The 19,758-nt window shown below is 44.9% G+C and overlaps 1 protein-coding gene across 1 annotated transcript in view; it reads left to right on the forward strand.

Annotated features, from left to right (window-relative positions):
- Positions 1 to 4,904: 4,904 nt before the first annotated feature.
- The window catches only part of LOC146854047 (C-type lectin-like), a 132,034-nt gene continuing 117,180 nt past the window's right edge, over positions 4,905 to 19,758 (forward strand). Inside the window, exon 1 of the mRNA XM_085650491.1 lies at positions 4,905 to 5,037. The gene's annotated coding sequence lies outside the window, so the exon portion shown is untranslated. The remainder of the gene's footprint in view (positions 5,038 to 19,758) is intronic.

The following is a 19,758-nucleotide window of genomic DNA, read 5'->3' on the forward strand; positions in this document are numbered from 1 at the left end:
TGGGGTGTAGAAGGTGAGTCGTCTGTTGAGGGATGCCGGTCCGGTTGTGCTCTTTGGTAAGTCTGACTGTATGTTTCTTCTCATGCCGTCTCCCTGCTTCCCTCTTCTTTTGTCTTTCTTCTCTCATTCCCTCTGTTACTCCCCCTCCCTTTCTATCTCTTTCTTTCTCGCTGCCGGTCTCTAACTAGATGTCTCAACTTGACTGTGTGCTCTCTACGTCCTTTCTCTTCCTCTCTCTGCTTCCCTCTTCTTTTCTACTGTCTCTCTCCTTCACTCTCTGCCCTTCTATCTCTTTATCTGTGCCGGGCCATAATTATGTGTCTCACCCTGTCTGTCTCCTTGCCCTGTCCTTTCTCTGTCTTTCTCTCTCTCTCTCTGCTTCCCCCTCTGTTCCCAATTCTCTCTCCAATCGTTCATGTCTTTCTTAGCATTCCATTGTCATTGTGCTCCTTTTCTCCTGCGGCCCCTCTCTCTTTTTATGCTCCCCTTCTTCACTCTACATGTCTAATCTTATCTCGCCTTTCCCTTCGTAACCCCCTCTCTGCAATATTGCTATCAGCCGACGGACAGCCTTGTCGGTGGGAGGCATGAGACATGCATCTGGGGCTACCCACTGCAGAAACAAACAATTTAGTCATAATGTTTACTCGTTTGTGTCAGAGGGAAGCGCTGGGATCCTCTCCTGTGAATTATTAATTGGGGTACATTAGACTTGTGGAAGATTAGCATACAGTGACCCAGATGGACTGACAGTTTTGCCAGTCATTGTCTTTGTTAGAACAGATTCATAATTGCTTTATTAACCTTCCTGCTTGGTCAAATTTTCTTGAAAATGCACCAGTAGCCTACTCTTTTTTCAAACTTTCTCAGGGGGAAGAACCCCCCAAAACCCCCATAGGTGGTAGGGCATGCTCACTCGCCGCAGTGCAGTACTTTAATTCTTTTACACCTCACCACTTTCAAATGTCACCAGCCACCACTGCCTGGCCTGATACAGCGTCCCAGCCACCATGAGCAGATCCTCGAAGGTCTTAAAGGGACAAACCTCACAGATCTTCTTGTAGCAGAAGTCAAATCCAGAATCCCTTTTTTTGTTGTTGCAGATTTATATAGTGCGAACTCGACCCCAAGGTGTTGGAGCGCTTTACATGAGCACCGGTTGCCTTACACAAGGACACGTTCATTTTTTTGGTAGGCATGGGGAGATTAAGTGATTTGGCCAGAATCACAGGATGTGGACGCGACCCGAGGCTCGAACCTTGGTTTCCCAGCTCCAAAGTCTGCAATCTAGTCGTCAGACCACATCCTCTCCCCTTTCTGATTACTGACAAAAGGCATATAGCATGAGTGTATGTGGACTTTCCAATGCACGCCATAAATTTGATATGGGATTTTCGGATACAACAGATACATAGATAAAAACGCTATGCACTTTAACCAACAATGTCGTGCTTTGGTTTAGTGGCGTCATTGTATTAAAGATGTGCTGTTAGAGATGGGACAGCCCCGCATGTAAAGAAAAGGTGTTCTGCTAAAAGGTAATAGTCACACCTCTGCTTTACAAAATATACGGTTGAGATTTCTGAGTAATGATGACGTAGCTTTCTCCAGTTTGAAAATAGACAGTTACCTATACTTTTTGTTGAAACTGAATATCAGACCAGATGCTGAAATGGTGGGCTTTGAGGAATACAGGGACCTTTCAATTGTGCTTTTCAGAGGAGAAGAGAATGACCCTCATTATCAATGACCAATACATTCTGATATGTACATCAACTCCTGGAACCACCCGTATCAGAATTATCAATTTTGAGGTTTCCTTTGCACCCAGTAAATACTGAGTGTGATTAAAATAAATCCCATTTTGTACAGAGTCATACACAATATGTGCCCCATTGATTGGGCAAAACTCATAGCTATCATATACAATGATTTCTGTATCCATTAATGTTGATTTCTATTGTGCCCTAGAATTATCACACATAATCCATAATGAGGGCCATGGACTCCCAACAGGCATGCCCGACCATGCAATGCAACTTTCTGTTTCCCATTAGAAACATGTCGGGAAGTAAAAGAGTTCGGCATCTGCTCCTGCTTTGATAACTTCCATCAGGCATGAATGGCATGGATAGGTGCTGGAACTTATGGGCATGACGGCTAGTCATGGAGACCAGTCAGGAAATCTACATTTTAATGCTGTGATGAGGAAGTTTAGAGCAGTCTTAATCCTACTCTGTCAAGAGCCTCAATTTCGTCCCTGGGACCTTTAGGAGGATTTTGATGCTGTTGGTCTATTGGAGCGATGAAAACCAGGGATTCATGGATGGCGTGGGCAAAATCTGATTTTCATATGGATTCAGAGACTTCATGTTGCCCACATTCCTCCTGATGTCGTAGCAAGCACACAGTGGTGAAACAGCAAACTTTGCACTGAGCACCGGATTCACAAGAGCAATCTGAGACAAATTTCTAACTTTACGACTTTCGGTATTCACAAACGGCATTTAGGAGTAGTAAAGTTAGGAATCCTAACTTTACTACTCCTTAATGCCGTTTGTGAATACCGAAAGTCGTAAAGTTAGAATTTGTCTCAGTTTAGGAGTAGTAAAATTAGAAATCCTAACTTTACTGCTCCTAAAGGCCTTTTGTGAATACTGAAAGTCGTAAATTTAGAATTTGTCTCAGTTTAGGATTAGTAAAATTAGAAATCCTAACTTTACTGCTCCTAAAGGCCTTTTGTGAATACTGAAAGTCGAAAAGTTAGGATTTTGTCTCAGTTTAGGAGTAGTAAAGTTAGGATTCGTAACTTTACTACACCAAAATGCCTTTTGTGAATACCGGCAGTCATAAAGTTAGGATTTTGTCTCAGATTACTTTTGTGAATCGGGCCCTTAGGCACCAAGGGCAAAGGTAATTATAACATGCCCCATGCCACTTCTATTGATGATGCACATTTCATTTTTGTATACATGCAATAAGTACTTACAGATCCTTTTTTGCAGCTGTGCTTGTGGTGTTATGTTTTAGTTCTGGTTGGTGTTGTGTTTTGTTTTCAGAGTCAGATTTGCTCTGTGGCCTGCTCGGAAATATTCTGGGAAATTATACTGGATATTTTGGGGACATGGCTCATAAATCTTTAGGTTTTTCAAGTGCAGGCAGTCCTTAGTAATTCCTTGTTATGGTATTTAGCACTTGCTGTTTTGCAAGGAAGTAAACAGTTGATATTACTTCCCTACTCAGTGATACTCCATTTATCAACCCTGGAGTTTAAACTCTTGACCTTCCAATAATGTACATAATTCTGCTGATCTTACGTCAGTGCCCTCAGAGTAGGTCTTCATATTTGGGTAAGTCCTAAATTGCAATTCTCTGGTGTTGCTTCTCTAAACCGATTCATATTAGACCCCATACATGTTCAAAGTTTAACTGTGATATTTAGATCAGTGGATTCATGAGATCCTCATCCTTTCAAGGCAATTTTTTTATCGCTCTGTTTGGCGGAACCTATAGAGGATTCCAATGACGTTTTGAGTGGCATCCTTGTGACATAAGACTGAAAGTTAAGAGTCAAGAGTGATGGATGGGAGCATGTTTGCAAGAGGTGTTGTGGGAGGTTTAGGGGATTAGGAGAGATGGTGACCACCAAAATCGTGGTCAGTATCAGTGCTAAACCTCTTGGTGACTGTGTGAAGTCAATGATCCCAGACTCAGCAGTATGGCTATTAATAGTACGATCTGTAACTATGATCTGTATCCCATTGTATGGCGGTGGCCTAAAAGCTCCACGAGTGGCAGCCATGCATTTTGGTAGCCAATGGCTTACCTATCAAAGGGAAATGAGACGCTGGGGTTAAACACAGCTGGGAGCATTGTGCCCATCAGCTGGAGCAGGGCAATCTTTTAAATGACAAGGACACAAAAGCAGAAGTTTTGAAGGAGCGTAGGAGAGGCATGTACATGGACTTAGATGGTGCGGGGTACAAGAGGAGATCTGAGAGAAGACCTGGCAAAGACCGTAGGTGGCCACGAAGGTTACCTTAGTGGAGAGGTGTGGCTCACTGGTTAGAGGCGGCAGACCCGTAAGCAGAGAATCGGCCAGGGACCAGGGTTCAATTCCCGACGCGGCAGGGTCGTGGACCAGGGTCAAAACGGACTTGATAATTCTCGCCTCGGTACCTACTCTAACCAGGAACACACTCGGCAACTCTGGGCATTAAGCTTGCCTCATCTCTACAACGGCCCCCCACAGACGCCGGGGATGCCTGGTTTCACCTTGGAGATACCCAGAAAGGGACCATCTCACAGGGATAGCCAGGACGGGTTCCCCAGTGTCTACAGCATTTACATTTACATTTACCTATTTAAAGAAGGCACGTGCGGGCCTTTCTAAACTGTGGGTAGAGGTGCTGGACACACGGAGGCAGATGCTAGGAAACTTCACGTTTCAAAATGGTGACATTTACTGATGGTGGTCTTTGAAAACCTTTTTCAGCGTTGTGTGCTCTCGTGCCCATTTTCACACCCACTGGCAATGGTGCTTATTGCACATACGTCAATGTCTATGTATCATTTGTATTGTGTGGCACATCATGGGCATGTGTATGTGATTTGGGAAAATCTTAAATGAAAATTGTCTTCAACATGAGAGGGGGTGTATAAAGCTCGCAATGTTCAGAAGGCGAATTGGAGACGAGACGGTTCTAAAGAATAGAAGGCCTTTTTATGCAATTGGCATTTTGAATCGCAGGAAGTGCTGATCAATATTCACTCTGACCTTCAGTCACTGAGGATTAAAGCCATAACCCTAGAACACGACTTGCATCGCCTGACTGCATGGGTGTGCCGTAGCTGTAATTTTTAAAACAGCTGCAGAAACAGGAACTTACTTGAGCAATTTATAAAGTAGGAAGTAGTTTCCGGTGCTGCTCGGGGTGGTAAATATCAGAAAGCAGTGAGAGTTGAAGACGAAACGAGTTCCCAGACCAACAATTGCTGAGCTCGTGTGAAGTCAGCGTCGCGAGGCCAGTGTGTAAGGTAAGTCTCTCGTCTTCGCGGGAGTGTGGCCATCAGGCTGCGTGCCTGCATGTGTGACTTTTGAACGAACTCAGGGGGAACAATCATTTCAAGCCCCTTTAGCTTTTTGTCGGTTTGCTCAAAGTATAAGTCTAGTTGCTTGGTATGTCTTATCGATCAGCAGATTGGGGAGAGTATTCAGCCCAGCATTGGAAGCCTGCTCTAGTACACACGCTCAATTATTTAAAAGTACCTGGCACTGAAATATTCACAGATTTACGCAAACCTTAGCAAATGTTTCTACCTCAAAAAGGATTGTGATGTTTTGTTGCAATAAAGGATTTTTTGCTTACAAAGTAGACACTAATTGAAGGGGCGAGGAGTGACGAGAGAGGGATGAGTGCTGAGGGATGAGGTGGGAGGAATGAGGCTTAAGACCTCAGGGATGAGGAGTGACGAGAGAGGGGTGAGTGCGGAGGGATGAGGTGGGAGGAATGAGGCTTAAGACCTCAGGGATGAGGAGTGACGAGAGAGGGGTGAGTGCGGAGGGATGAGGTGGAGGAATGAGGCTTAAGACCTCAGGGATGAGGAGTGACGAGAGAGGGGTGAGTGCGGAGGGATGAGGCGTGAGGATTAAGGCATAAGACCTCAGGGATGAGGAGTGACGAGAGAGGGGTGAGTGCGGAGGGATGAGGTGGGAGGAATGAGGCTTAAGACCTCAGGGATGAGGAGTGACGAGAGAGGGGTGAGTGCGGAGGGATGAGGCGTGAGGATTAAGGCATAAGACCTCAGGGATGAGGAGTGACGAGAGAGGGGTGAGTGCGGAGGGATGAGGTGGGAGGAATGAGGCTTAAGACCTCAGGGATGAGGAGTGACGAGAGAGGGGTGAGTGCAGAGGGATGAGGTGGAAGGAATGAGGCTTAAGACCTCAGGGATGAGGAGTGACGAGAGAGGGGTGAGTGCGGAGGGATGAGGCGTGAGGATTAAGGCATAAGACCTCAGGGATGAGGAGTGACGAGAGAGGGGTGAGTGCTGAGGGATGAGGTGGGAGGAATGAGGCTTAAGACCTCAGGGATGAGGAGTGACGAGAGAGGGGTGAGTGCGGAGGGATGAGGTGGGAGGAATGAGGCTTAAGACCTCAGGGATGAGGAGTGACGAGAGAGGGGTGAGTGCGGAGGGATGAGGTGGGAGGAATGAGGCTTAAGACCTCAGGGATGAGGAGTGACGAGAGAGGGGTGAGTGCGGAGGGATGAGGCGTGAGGATTAAGGCATAAGACCTCAGGGATGAGGAGTGACGAGAGAGGGGTGAGTGCGGAGGGATGAGGTGGGAGGAATGAGGCTTAAGACCTCAGGGATGAGGAGTGACGAGAGAGGGGTGAGTGCGGAGGGATGAGGCGTGAGGATTAAGGCATAAGACCTCAGGGATGAGGAGTGACGAGAGAGGGGTGAGTGCGGAGGGATGAGGTGGGAGGAATGAGGCTTAAGACCTCAGGGATGAGGAGTGACGAGAGAGGGGTGAGTGCGGAGGGATGAGGTGGGAGGAATGAGGCTTAGGACCTCAGGGATGAGGAGTGACGAGAGAGGGGTGAGTGCGGAGGGATGAGGCGTGAGGATTAAGGCATAAAACCTCAGGGATGAGGAGTGACGAGAGAGGGGTGAGTGCGGAGGGATGAGGTGGGAGGAATGAGGCTTAAGACCTCAGGGATGAGGAGTGACGAGAGAGGGGTGAGTGCTGAGGGATGAGGTGGGAGGAATGAGGCTTAAGACCTCAGGGATGAGGAGTGACGAGAGAGGGATGAGTGCTGAGGGATGAGGCGTGAGGATTAAGGCATAAGGACTCAGGGATCAAACATGATAGATAAGCAGTAAAGAATGAGGAGCGCCAGCTGAGAGAGGAGGGTCTAGCAAAGAGAAGTGAATGATGAACTTCAAATGGATGCTGAGACAGACTCCACAACAGCAGCAGGTACATCACTCTCCCCAAGCTTATCACCATTGGACACCCTCACCTCAGGTTTTGCATCCACCATTTCCATACATTTCCACCCTAAATAGCCATTTTAATGAAACGTCATGTGTGAAAGCATGTATAGCAGACGTGATTGGGAAGCAGTTGCATTAACCGATCTTTAAGTAGCTCATATCTAACACGGACATTGTTAACACAGATGCGGTCTCAGATACAGTAGAATAGGGCTTTGATGCTGTAGCCCAATGACAAACACAGGAAGATGTGGCTGTTTATTGTGAACTCTAGGATAACTCAATGGAAAGAGGTTTTTCATTGTGAAATCTCTGACAGCGACAATAACAAGGGTCTTTACAAATATAATAGAAATACTTTTTGCTTTGTGAAATTCACGACAAACATCAAAGGAAAGGGCTTAACCTTATTTAGCACTGGAGACATTATTACACTTATGTTCATTATGGGCTGTAGAGGTCTTGTATGCATTGTGAAGATGTATCATTTTATGTTTAGGTTTTGGTTGTCGGTGAATGAAAATACATTCTCTTTTTAAAAGTGCAAGCAGTATTTGGTCACTGCTTCATTATTTTGTATTTAATGGAGGTTGTGGTTTCTAACGCACACCAACTTCTGAGTAATATTGAGCTTACTATCACAAAGGTCAAGTCTAAAGATGTGCTCTTGGTACCCATTAGTTAAGGGATTCCAGTGCTCTGGCCCTGTGCCTTTGTTCATCTTCTTTACTGGCATTTGATTGGCAACTGTTTGTTAACCCAACCACCTATGAAGAAGTTCATTTGCTCATAACTTGCAGAGCCATTGTTAATGCAGACCCTGTGGCAAATAAAGTAGGAGGTGATTTTACATGCGAAAACTCTAACAAATTGGTTTTACATTGTGGACAAATACAATAGGAAGTGTGTTTACACTGTAAACATCATGACAAACACAATAGAAAGTGGTAATACACGGAGGATTCTGTGACCAAGACTGTTGTAAAGGCCTTTACAAAGATCAACACTGAGAGATCTTCTCACACATATCTCCAAAATGAGAGAGGCTGGAATAGTCCCAAACTTCAATTATGTGCATTTGAAATGTTATTTTTAGTATTTTGATGTACAGGAACTAAAATGCTTTTTACCTTATAAAATTAGAAGTTGAGGCTGGACAGGTACTTTTTGAATAATTAAATATTTGATTTACTTATTCATTGGTATAAGGCCCACTGAACTACAAGGTCCCAGTGCACTGCACATTTGGAGAACTAGGGCTATAATTAAAAGGAATAGGCGCAGACTGATAAACAATGCACGTTCAACTGAAGGACTGCCAGCAATGGGACTAAGATTACGAGAAACATGTAGCATCCAGGGAGGTACTGAGAAGAAAAAAGAAGAAGAAAATGGGCAGATGAGGCAGGCAAGACATAGAGAAAAATGATGCATGTATGGGGAGTAAAAAGACATGGAAATAGAGGTGCATAAGTAAGAGGGATAGTGGTCTTTGACATACTGTGTGTACCCTAAGCTACAAATAATGAGCTGGAAGGAAGTGTTGAAGGAGAGGAGCTGGTTCTGACAGCATGACAATCGGAAGTGCGTGGCGGGACGCAAAGCCAGCGAGACCCAACCCATTTCAACAACCTACATGAACTGAAACAGAGGTGCACTGTTATTGGCCAGTGCCCCAGAAGAAACCATCCCTGCTAGTGTCTATCTACCCTAGTGGCACTGCTCTTGCCCTGGGACTACAGGCTCCAGCAGTGTTAGTGCCTGTGATGACCAAAAAACAGCAATATCATGCCATTGCGTCCAAACTTTATGACATGTACGCATACACAGTAGGATGGTGTGTGCTGCATGTTGAAGTAAATTGCTGACCCACTCTAGTGTATTTGCTACTTCTCTCCGAGCAGTGACCAAGAAATGTATTGTTTTAGTCACTTTCATGCTTTCCACAGAACTATTACCCCTCCATCCCAATGAGTGATGCTAGCAGTTGGTGGAGACTTTGCTTCGCCACTTGTTGCACAGGTATATTGCTCTTCAGCACATATGCAATGTAGTTATCCACTACCACTCCGGGATAATTCACACTCTTTTCGCTACCTCTCGGTCAGCATGTTATTCACAACCACTTAGGCTTCTAATCTCAGCACAGGGAATTCTGTTCTTAACCTTTTTATGACCAAACATCCTCACACAATGTCTTGTTTAGTTTACAGTTTATTTTGATTGCTTTAATATCCAGGCTGATTCCTGGCATTTTCCTTTCAGAGTGCTGCCCCTGAAGAAGGGCTCTGACAGCCCGAAATGCATTGGGCATTCAGATAAATGTTATACCTAATCTACAGAATGTACAAAATTCTGAGCGATTAGCCAAGAACGGTCTAATAAAATCAATTGACTATGAATCAACTTTTTGTTTGAATTACTTTATTGAAAACGACAAATTGTTCTTCATCCTGAGTGCAGCACGAGTGACACTATCCTATCTAGGAACGTTCTTACAAGTCTGATATCTATATCCCGACTCAGGGGGATCTACTCGCCTGCACCTACGACCATTTTTAACTCACATTTACATTGATGACATCGAGTGCGCACATTCTGTTTTTCAACAGTCATTATGGTATACTTTAACAATTCTCAAACATAATAATAATACAGAAGGAAATGGAGAGGAGAGATAGAATAAGGGAGTGAAGGAAAAATAGCGAGAGAAATGCGTGATGTGAATATACAAAGCAAATGTACTGGACAAAGAGTCAATTGTGACTAAAGGCCTAAGATCTAATTCCTACCTCTATGGCGCAAAACCTCATAAAAATCGATCTGTAAGACATGGAGTAAGGGGGTAGGTGTCAATGGTTAATCGTGAATTCAACTGAGCTAACATCTCTGTGTGAAGCAGTAACAATCCCGTAGGACTCACCACTCCGCCGGTTGTATTTCCATCCCGGCTTGTATGGGATAACCTGCAATCACAAGGCGAAATCAGTATATGAGGACTTTTCAAAAGGTCCAAAGTGCTGTAAGTATAAAGGAGAATCGGATCAAGCTGACGCGCAAAAACGTGAGTGTGTCTAAGACCACAAATATAAACAGCCCATTTTTAAAAATGAATATAGTCTCAATATACGACTGGGCAAGTAGAAAGATAAAACCTAGTATGTCAGTAAAAATTCCAGTCTGTAAACAGCTCTCGTGGGACATGGGATAAACCAAAGTGTAGAGAATTACTCTCTATGAATGAGATGGGTCACCTCGCTCTGAAGTTAAAGTCTCCCCGCGGAAGAGGGATATGCCTCTAAGGATTGTTTTTATGCAGGAAGGTATGCCTTTCTGCACAAAAGCAATCCTGCTCATGATGTAGATACCCTTATACAATTTTTCAAGGGTGCCTGCATTGGAGTTAGGTTGTCTGAAGTGCACCATTGCAATGGAAAAGTATCAGTGTACCATATCTTAGTAGGTATGGCGTATTTCTGCACTCTCCTAGCTCTCCAAGTTACCTTGCTGTGTTTTGTTGAGTAAAATGTTAATTAATCTAGACCCTGGTGTTTAGGCAGATGGATGAGTGAGAGCATGAAGGGAAGCATATTTTACTTCAGTTACAAGCAAGAACTATTGACTTTGCCAATGCATATATGATCATCCAAGGATATGCTTTTTTTACAAGCAACATTATACCAGTAGCACCAACCACGTACTGATTGCACAGTCCATTAAACCGTTTAAGGATTCCTCTACTGTGGATTATTTGTGGGGAATTGGGTTTAATGGATGACCAGTGTGTGAGATCAGGTCAAGCAACAGCCACATTCCCATGCAGGGTGAACCACAAAAAGTCACTAAATTAACCTCTGCTTAACCCACGGTAGCTTGGCAGAAAAAGTAGTCAGGCTAAACTTAGAGGCAATGTGTAAAGTATTTGTGCTGCACACCAGCAGTAAAAAAGTAAAAGCACAACACAAGAAAAGTCCCAAACCCATTTGGAAAATAGACTACATTTTAATAAAATATTTGACACCAACAGGACAAGAATCCAATCAGAAAAAGTGCAGAAATGAATATTAAGCTTTTTGGGTGAAAACTAGAGCCTAAAAGTTCAAAAACTCCTAATAGAGACCCAGATATATTTAGTCGCACAAGACTAGGCCAAAGTTGAAAAATATGGCGACTGCAATGGAGCGCAGTTCGGATACAAGAAGGGAATTGGCCTTGGTCAGTGCTTACCTTTGGAATTAGAAGAAATTATGAGAAAAATTGTCTCAGAAGGTATAGTTCAGCAGGGCAAGGTGTTAGGCAGTGTTCAAACAGAGAGCTTGATTGTTAGGTGGTCTTGAGTCAAATGTGAGGTGAAGATTTCTATGTTCGGACTTAGTACTCAAAATGGAAGACAAAAATCTCTAGCGGGACAAGGCAGAGAGCTGTAGCTAAATACAATTCCATGAGGTCAGATACCTCTTTGGAGAAGGACTGCTGAAACAAATTTGCTGCTGTGGAGAAGAAGGTTGCAGAAGTGTAGGAAGCTGCCTTGGTATATTCTATACCAAAGTAAGGTATAGTGTGCACAGAGTCCAGAAAGTCCCCAGAGGTATAGCAGAGGCTAGATTAGGTAAGTACTAATAGCTCTATTTGTGGCAGTGTGGGAAAGCAGTTAGGCTTATCCAGAGGTTGTGTTAAGCATTTATTGTATTCACTGAATCCAGGATTGATACACACACTCAGAGACAGAATCCAGACCAATCATGTAAGTATAAAAAAGGTATACTTTTTTTTTTATTTTAGAACCAAACAGGACTTGGCACTAGTAAATCAAATGTACTTTCACATGCAAGACTGTTCAAGGACATTAACAGTTCCACACTTTTAGAACAATTTTAGGTCCAAAACTTATAACATGGATTCCCATGGGAGAACAATGGTTATCGGTCTAAAAGGTAAGTAAACATCTTACAAATGGGAGTTTTAGATGTTAGGACAAAGGTTCCCCAAGGTCCAGTTAGGCACTCAAATCGTGCCTCCAGCAGCACTAGGTTATCCGAGTGCAGAGAGCAGGATGTCAATGTTAGCCAATGGGGCTAGGGGCACCTCGGGTGGAGACTGCTCACGGGCAGGCCACTCGGTCTCGGGAGCCTACCTCCTAGGGTCAAGGTGAGGGAAAAGAGGGTCCCCAGTCAGCACCAAGTCCACACCACCAGAATCACTAGGGCGGCCGGGTGTAGGGTGCTCAGGAGGGGTCGAGAGCGCAATGCAATCCTACGGTGGTTGCTGGTTTTAGATTTTGGCTGAGCGCCCGGTACAGGAAGTCTTCTGGGTCAAACCAACAGCAGGGCAGGTCAGTTGGAGGGCTCAGGGACATATTTGCACCTCAGGTCTTCTTCTCCAGGTCTCAGTGCGGCCGGATGCAGGGGTGCCTTTTGAGGTTAGATTTCACCTTACCAGGGCACTTGAGATTGGAGGTTCTCCTAGCAGAGGCTGCAGGAGGCATTGGGGTGCCCTGGAGTGGTCAACCCAGAGTGGACTCAGACTCTGTAGTGCTGGGGGACCTTGCTGGGACCGGTGGGGCACTTGAACTCAGGCCATAGGTGACAGGTGCAGTGGTGGTTCCAAGCGTCAGGTGTGTTTGTCCTCAGCAGGATCAGAGTCTGTCTTTAGAGTTTCTCTTGAACAGAGCTGAGGTTTGCAGGAGATTGGGTCTTTGGTGAAGGCAGTCAGTCCTCCCAGGGGTTTTGGAGTTCGCTAGCTGCAGGAGATGTTGACTTTTGGCTCAGGACCCCCAGAAACTGCAGACAGGCCAGTCGGCTAAGGCCAAGTCAGTTCTTCTCTGTATTCTCATCTGTTGTGTGACTTCTCCCATCCTTCTTCTTCGTAGTTTGCATGAATCTGCCTTCTGGGTTAAGGGCTGCTCCCTAAATAATGTATTTAGGGGCGTTTTAGGGGTCTTGGCTTAGTAGCCAATAGGCTACTGACCTTTAGGTGACTACACCATTGGCGTGCTCACCCCATGTGGGGGATTGAGCACGATCCCTAATCCTGATTGGAGAGTGCCTGCCATCTGCAAGATGATGGGCACTGAAGAGTGGGCATCACATCGCCTCCCCGGACTGAGGGTTGGGGTTGGCAGAGGTGGGCACACCTTCTGGGCTGTTCTAAGTTTTCCTGACCAAAAGGCGGTGTGACAGGTAGGGGGCCTGCTCCTGATAGCTGGGGAGGCTGAGGGCTGCATTTCAAAGGCAGCCAGGGCCTTGAAGCTCCCCTGCCACAGATGACTCTTCCTGACCTGTGGGAGTTGTGAACACCTCTGCCCAGGAAAGGCTTTGTTTCTGGGGTCATGGAGCAACAGATCCCACCCCAGGGGTCCAGAAATTTGTATTGTGGTGGCAGGCTGGTGTTTACCAGTCAGTGAACCCAACAAAGGTTGGTTGTTTTTCAGGCAGCATCTCCAAGATGCCCTCTGAGTGCATTGTGTGATCAATTCCACACTGGTCTCAGTGTGGGTTTATTATGCTGAGAGGTTTGCTACCAAACTTCGCAGAATTCAGTAAAGCCATTATGGTGCTGTGGAGTTGGTAATGACAAACTCCCAGACCACATACTCTTTATGGCTTTACTGCACTTACAATGTTCAAGAATGGACTTAGACACTGTAGGGGTACACTGCTCATGCAACTGTAACCTAGGCAGTGGGTTGCAGGCATGGCACACATGTATGTGTACCATGTCAACTTTACACATTTCTCTGCACCAAAACAAACAGCCAGCAATGGCAGTGTGTGTGTTAAGGTAAAGGACCTCTAAGAGTGGCACAATATGTGCTGCAGCCCTTAGAGGCCTACCTTGGTCACAGTGCCCTTGGTACCCATGGTACCTTTTACAAGGGACGTACTTGTGGTCAGAGAGGTGTTAATTGTAAGTAGAAATGTACAGTTTTGTGAAAAAGCACATACTCTGGGAACCTGATTGGCAGGGACCCAGGATACATCAAGTCATAGTGCATGAGAAATCTGCAGCAGAAACCCACTTTCCTATAAGGAGAAGCCTCAAAGTCAATCTGACCAGTGATGCACCTGGGGTGTTTATGCCCCTCCCTCTGTAGGGTGGCACGATAGGGGGTGTACCCACCCCAGGGAAGGGACCCATTGGTCCCTGCCTTTTGCCTACCTCTAACGCCCCTAAATCTAGTATTTAGGGGGAACCCTGAACCTTGCTTTCCCAGATCCAGCCTGACAACAAGAAGAAAAGAAGAAGAAGGACAGAACAGCCGTGCAGCCAGCTAACAAGAGGAAGACGCCCGCTGACTTGGCCCTAACCCTACCGGCCTGTCTCCCCTCGAACCTGCAGCTGTGAAATCCCGGTGTGTCCTGCAGCCAGCAACCTTGAAAACCCCAGAGGACCTGCCTGCCTTCACTTCCAAAGACTGCTTCTTATGTGAACACCGTATTTGTTCAAACTGCAACCTCTGGCAGCAGTCAGAGACTGCAAATCCAGCCCACTCTGCACCCATTGAACCCGGCCCGAGCTTGAGTGGAAAAACACCACAAGGAGGTCACCCCGGCGATCCTGACCCGTGATCCGGTGACCCCTGACCTGCCTCAACCCTCCAGCCGACACCTGCAGTCTAAATCCAGAAGGACACCCCACGGTCTTGTGTGCCCAAACTGACAGTGCCTAACCAACCCTTAACTTCCCACTTACCTCTCCAAGTGGTGGTCGCACCCAGAAGTCCTTCATCTCCCTGCCTGCAGTGCTTTTGCAAACCGGAGGTTCTCCATAGAAAACAAGAGGGCGTCTGACGTCGGAACAGCACTCTGCACCCGGCCGCCCCAGTGGCGCTGAGGGTGCACCTTTTGTTCTACTTTGTTTCCCCATTTGCCCTGACCTTAACCTCTTCAGTGCCCATGACGAGATAGTCTCGTCATGGAGCACGGTTGCGCTGTGCCCATGACGAGACTATCTTGTCATGAGCCCCACCCACTAGTGCAACGCCCGGCACAGGAGGGGGAAAGGGCGTGGCACTGAAGGGGTTAACCCTAGGAGCTTTGCTCCCACAATCCAGTGGCCTGCTTTCCAGCAGCCACCAACTGGAGGCCCCCAAACCCCTATTGGATAACTTTGGGCCTCAACACTCTGCACCCGGCCGCCCTAATGGCACTGAGGGTGCAACAACTGTGCATCACTGACCCTGGGGTACCCCTGAGTCTAACCCCAGAACCTCAACTCCCACAGTCGATTACTTACATGTGAACCGATAACCTGTTTTTCTTCTATAGGATAACATTGACAATTTGCTTCAAAAAGTTTCTAAGTGTGGAGTTTTGAAATCTAAAGCTATTCTTCAAAAATCATGCGAATAACCAGAACGTAATTACTTACCTGCTCACAGGATATGCCCCAGTGCTGAATCTAGGTATCCAGCACTGAGTTAGAAAAGTAACGTAAAAAGAAACTTACCTGTAATTTACTGAAAAATCCTATTCATTCCAATGAACTGTATTTGCTAAGTGTTGCAACCTGCTGAATCCCCTGTAAATCAAACAAAGTACAAGTTCTATTGCATTGCATCAGACTGTTCTATATTCAGCAACTTATTACTGAAAGTATTTAATGCTTACCTGTGCCAGGCTTGCTTGGTTCTAAAAATAAAACAACTGTATATATTTTTATACAAACACAATTGGCCTAGAGTTCAGTTTTTGAGTGTGTGAATACATTTGCTGACTGAGTGTATACATTAAATGCTTAACACTGTCCTCTGATACTGCCTTACTGCTTGACCACTCTACCACAAATAGAGAGTAAGGTTATATCTAACTTTAACCTCAACCTACCTCTGGGGTCACCTGGACTCTATACGAACTATACCTCATTTTGGTGTAGTATATATAGAGCCAGTTTCCTACAAGCCCTGCCTCACATTATACCTCCACCAGGTATAATGTATGCAGGGTGGGCGTTCCCACGCAGGAAAGCCTTGTAAAAGTGGCTCTGTGAAATCAACAAGATTTTACTGCGCGACATCTAGGACACCACAGCATCAAAATCTTACACCGGCTTGATGCAGGCATAAGGAGTGATGCAGTACAATGAGTATAGGCCTCCCGATGCATTTCTGAAGTTGCGTCGTGCTTACAACACAACTCCAGCAATGCGTGACTTTTGGGCCAACAGATGCATCAGAACGCATCTGTCAATCCTTCTTTTATGGTGCGCTGTATTGCAAATATGGCGCATCCATAGTGGTGCAACGGTATTGCAGTCTGGTGCAGGGAAACTAATGCATCTTTCATGCAAAAAGCTTTGGTACATCCTCCTTGAGCCACTGGCTGGAGATGTTGTCGATCCCATTTTGACTCATCCCACAGGATTTCATACATTGCATAGAGCAATGGCTCTGCCCTCTTGATCCATTGGTCTGGCTCCCAATGTCATTCACTTTTTAGGTCAACCCCCAGGACAGCTAATGGTACTTGAGTTATCAGGCAGTTTAAGAGACAGCATTCTGCTTCCTTAGAGCAGCATGATTGTTTCGACCTCTGTGAGTTCACCTAGGAGCGACTGAAAGAGCTCCTGCAGTTAGTTCACAAATACTTCTGAAATGTTAGAAACTAATTAAAAAAATATATATATTCCTCTCAATTCCCCAGTCACACTAGGACTGCACTTTAACGCCCCTTGTTTTTGCTTCTATCAGAATTGTATGGCTATCAGCCACTGTACTTGTTATGTGACTGGTGTCCTTGCAGTTTGTTCATGGAGCCATGAACCAACAACAGTCTCCTGTGCTAACAGCAGCTGACATCTCCTGGATGTGCCACAGCAGCCTATGTCTTGTCATAAAAACTACTGGGATTTTGGTTGAGCAGCTTAAGGTAATTCGGTACTGTGCACTTTACAGAGAAAAGATGGCAGACAATGTAAACGTTCGTGTCAAACACCAGCATCCACACAATTTAACTTGTTTTATATTGTCTATTCTTGCCAATTAGTTGCATTAATCGTAGTAGAGGAGGGTGCATCTTTTCATACACTTGTACCAGTGACTGCTGGCAGAGGACGGAGGTGCTGGGAGCGGGGAGCGAAAACAATCTAAAAACTCCACTTACCTTTTGCTGTTGGCCAGCAGGCCGGTCGGCTCTCCCCTTCGGTCCCTTCAGCCTCCTTTTCCTCTTCCTGTGGGTGGAAGCAGGAACCACACAGGCTCTCTCCGCTAATCCACTCACAATGCTGCAATGCATCCAGTGGCGTAACGAAACTTGAGGGGGCCCCCCTGCAAAGCACATGGAGGGGGCCCCCCCTCCCCCGGCCCACCATCTACCACTTTGCCCTATCGCCAAGAAATCTGGCATATTTTGATTTGAAACCTCCAACATTTAAATGAAATGCCTCTATATTGTCTTTCTCTAAGTTCCAATGAGAAAGTGGGAAACACTCTTAACATGCAAGCTAAGCCATTTGTATGAATACTGTCAAAAACGGATTATTTAACTGAGGCAGCAATCAGAACAATGCCATGGAGTGATCCTATTGTCTCAGGAACTGCCTTTGGCTGAAGAACAAAGAACAACTATGAAGGGTCTGAAATAGAATTGACAATACCTTGAAACTTTGAAAGACCAACCCAAACCTGAAATTCCATAAAAACTCGACTGACAATACACATGAGAAGTACACAAACTATAACTCAGTATCCTGCGAAAGTTCAAGAGAAATAGACTGGTGAATTGTCTGCATGCCACACACTAGCGACTGTCAAGGGTTGTGCATGATAATAATGTGAACTGAGGAAGCAATTTTAATCATAATGTCTTTGTTAGTAAGCACTGCAAAACAGGCAGGCAAACAAGGCTGAGGAAGAAAACTGTTTGGAAGCTTCAGAACATTGATGCAGATGTTTGTCTGTTCTAATTTATCATTTCTGTAGTGTAAACAATGCTAAATACAAGATTTAAGGTACACGTATTACAGACAAGTGCAAGCAACACCATATATAACACTGCATGTAGAATAAAAACAAACCATATCAGCAAGTACCTAATGACAATCTATTCAAACTGTAGTTGGTAAAGCAAAAGAAAAAATGCAAAAACTTTCAAATTGCAAAATAAAGCAATCACCAGTCCAGCAATATACAAAAATCAAGCATGTTTTGTAAAACAATCCAACTTTCTTCTTGCATCAAGGTGAAAACACTTTCAAAGGGCATGGTAAAAACAAGTTCAGCAGCTTCCCTCACAAGGACTGACCTGAACCACCAGACTGGGCCTTACTTCATAACAAACAGAGGCCTCAGACCTCAGTGTGTCAACACTGGCGGTATTTACAATGTACTAAGAGTATAGGCACGCCTGCTAAATTACAGATTCACCATTGCCTTCAAATGGCTCTATCGTCACGAGTGACACCGCCAGCCAGGCGTGGATTTTAAGCCAACAGCACCTTGCATTCTGGGAGTTGTGCTGTGACCATCTAAGTAAGGGGTTAAACATTCCAGCATGCAAAGTGTTGCTGGATAAAAGCTACGAATGGACACGACATGGTGCCAATGCCATTTGGCAGCTATGTTTTATACAAGCACAAGGGGATGTTTAATTTCCTCAACACAAGCTGCAGAAGTCTGGTGTCAAATAGCAAACACGTTGTGCGGAGAACCCAGAAACGTGCTGTGTAGCCCCGGTGTATGGACCTGAGGTGTCATTCTCTAAGAGACCCAGTGGTAAAAGCCCACAGTTGTCTCTAATGCATGTTAGTGCCAGGCAGTGGTCGAATTGGTGGGAAAAAAGTAGGGAAACTGTGGGAGGAGAATCAGAGGGCGGGAATAACCAATGGATTGGGTCAGTGGGCGGAGTGAGAGGTGTGGCAGAAAGAGCAAAATATCCCAATTTTTTGTATTCGTTTCCCATTTCACTAACCGGTTACAGCTTATTACATTATTTAATTTAACCAATAGATACACATGTTTATTTTAGGTTAAATATGTGTTATTGACATTAAAATACATTCACAAAGTGAGATTTGTTTCCAATCACAGAATGTCCCAAATATCCTTAAAAGTGGAATCGCAAGCCATTTGTCTCCCAGCCATGGAGTTTCTGTCATCAGCACTTCTCCTCCCTTTTTCCACAAGAGCAGTTCAAACATGAATGGCAAAATATCCTAGTTTGCAAATGTTTTCCACATAACTATGGCTTTGACATATTTGCCACATAATACATCATCTGCTGCATAATCGGATGATTTTAACTAGTAAATTGTTTATAGCTCAAACACATCAAAAGTTGCTAAACAATGTGACTTGTGCTGCTGTGAAGTGGAGGGCCCTTTGCAAAGGTTGACTGGTCACCTTTCTCATTGCTGCAGTTGTATATTCCACTAGTACTAATAAGGAAAACATTTTGCAGAGACTTTTAGCATGTGTACAAATTTCAAAATAATAAAGTATCAGAAAATGTACAGCACCACTAATACCAGTGTAGGGTGTCAGAGCACTTTACATCACACATATTACACAGAGACAGTCATTCATATGTGTGTAAATCACTGTGTAGGAAATGTTACATAAGACAAAGGACTACAAAGTGTAGGAGTCACATGACAACCATACTAGTAGGCAGCATAGTTTAATAGTGATTGGTCTGCAGAAACACAAACTCAGAATTAAAAACATAATACCATGGTTGGGGGTTCTCTTTGATAATCAGAATTGATTTCTACCCAAATGAACCCTTTTTTTGCAACATTAGGATAATCGAAGACTGGGGAAAA

The sequence above is a fragment of the Triturus cristatus genome, chromosome 4_1 (assembly GCF_964204655.1).
Source record: "Triturus cristatus chromosome 4_1, aTriCri1.1, whole genome shotgun sequence".
Lineage (NCBI taxonomy): Eukaryota > Metazoa > Chordata > Amphibia > Caudata > Salamandridae > Triturus > Triturus cristatus.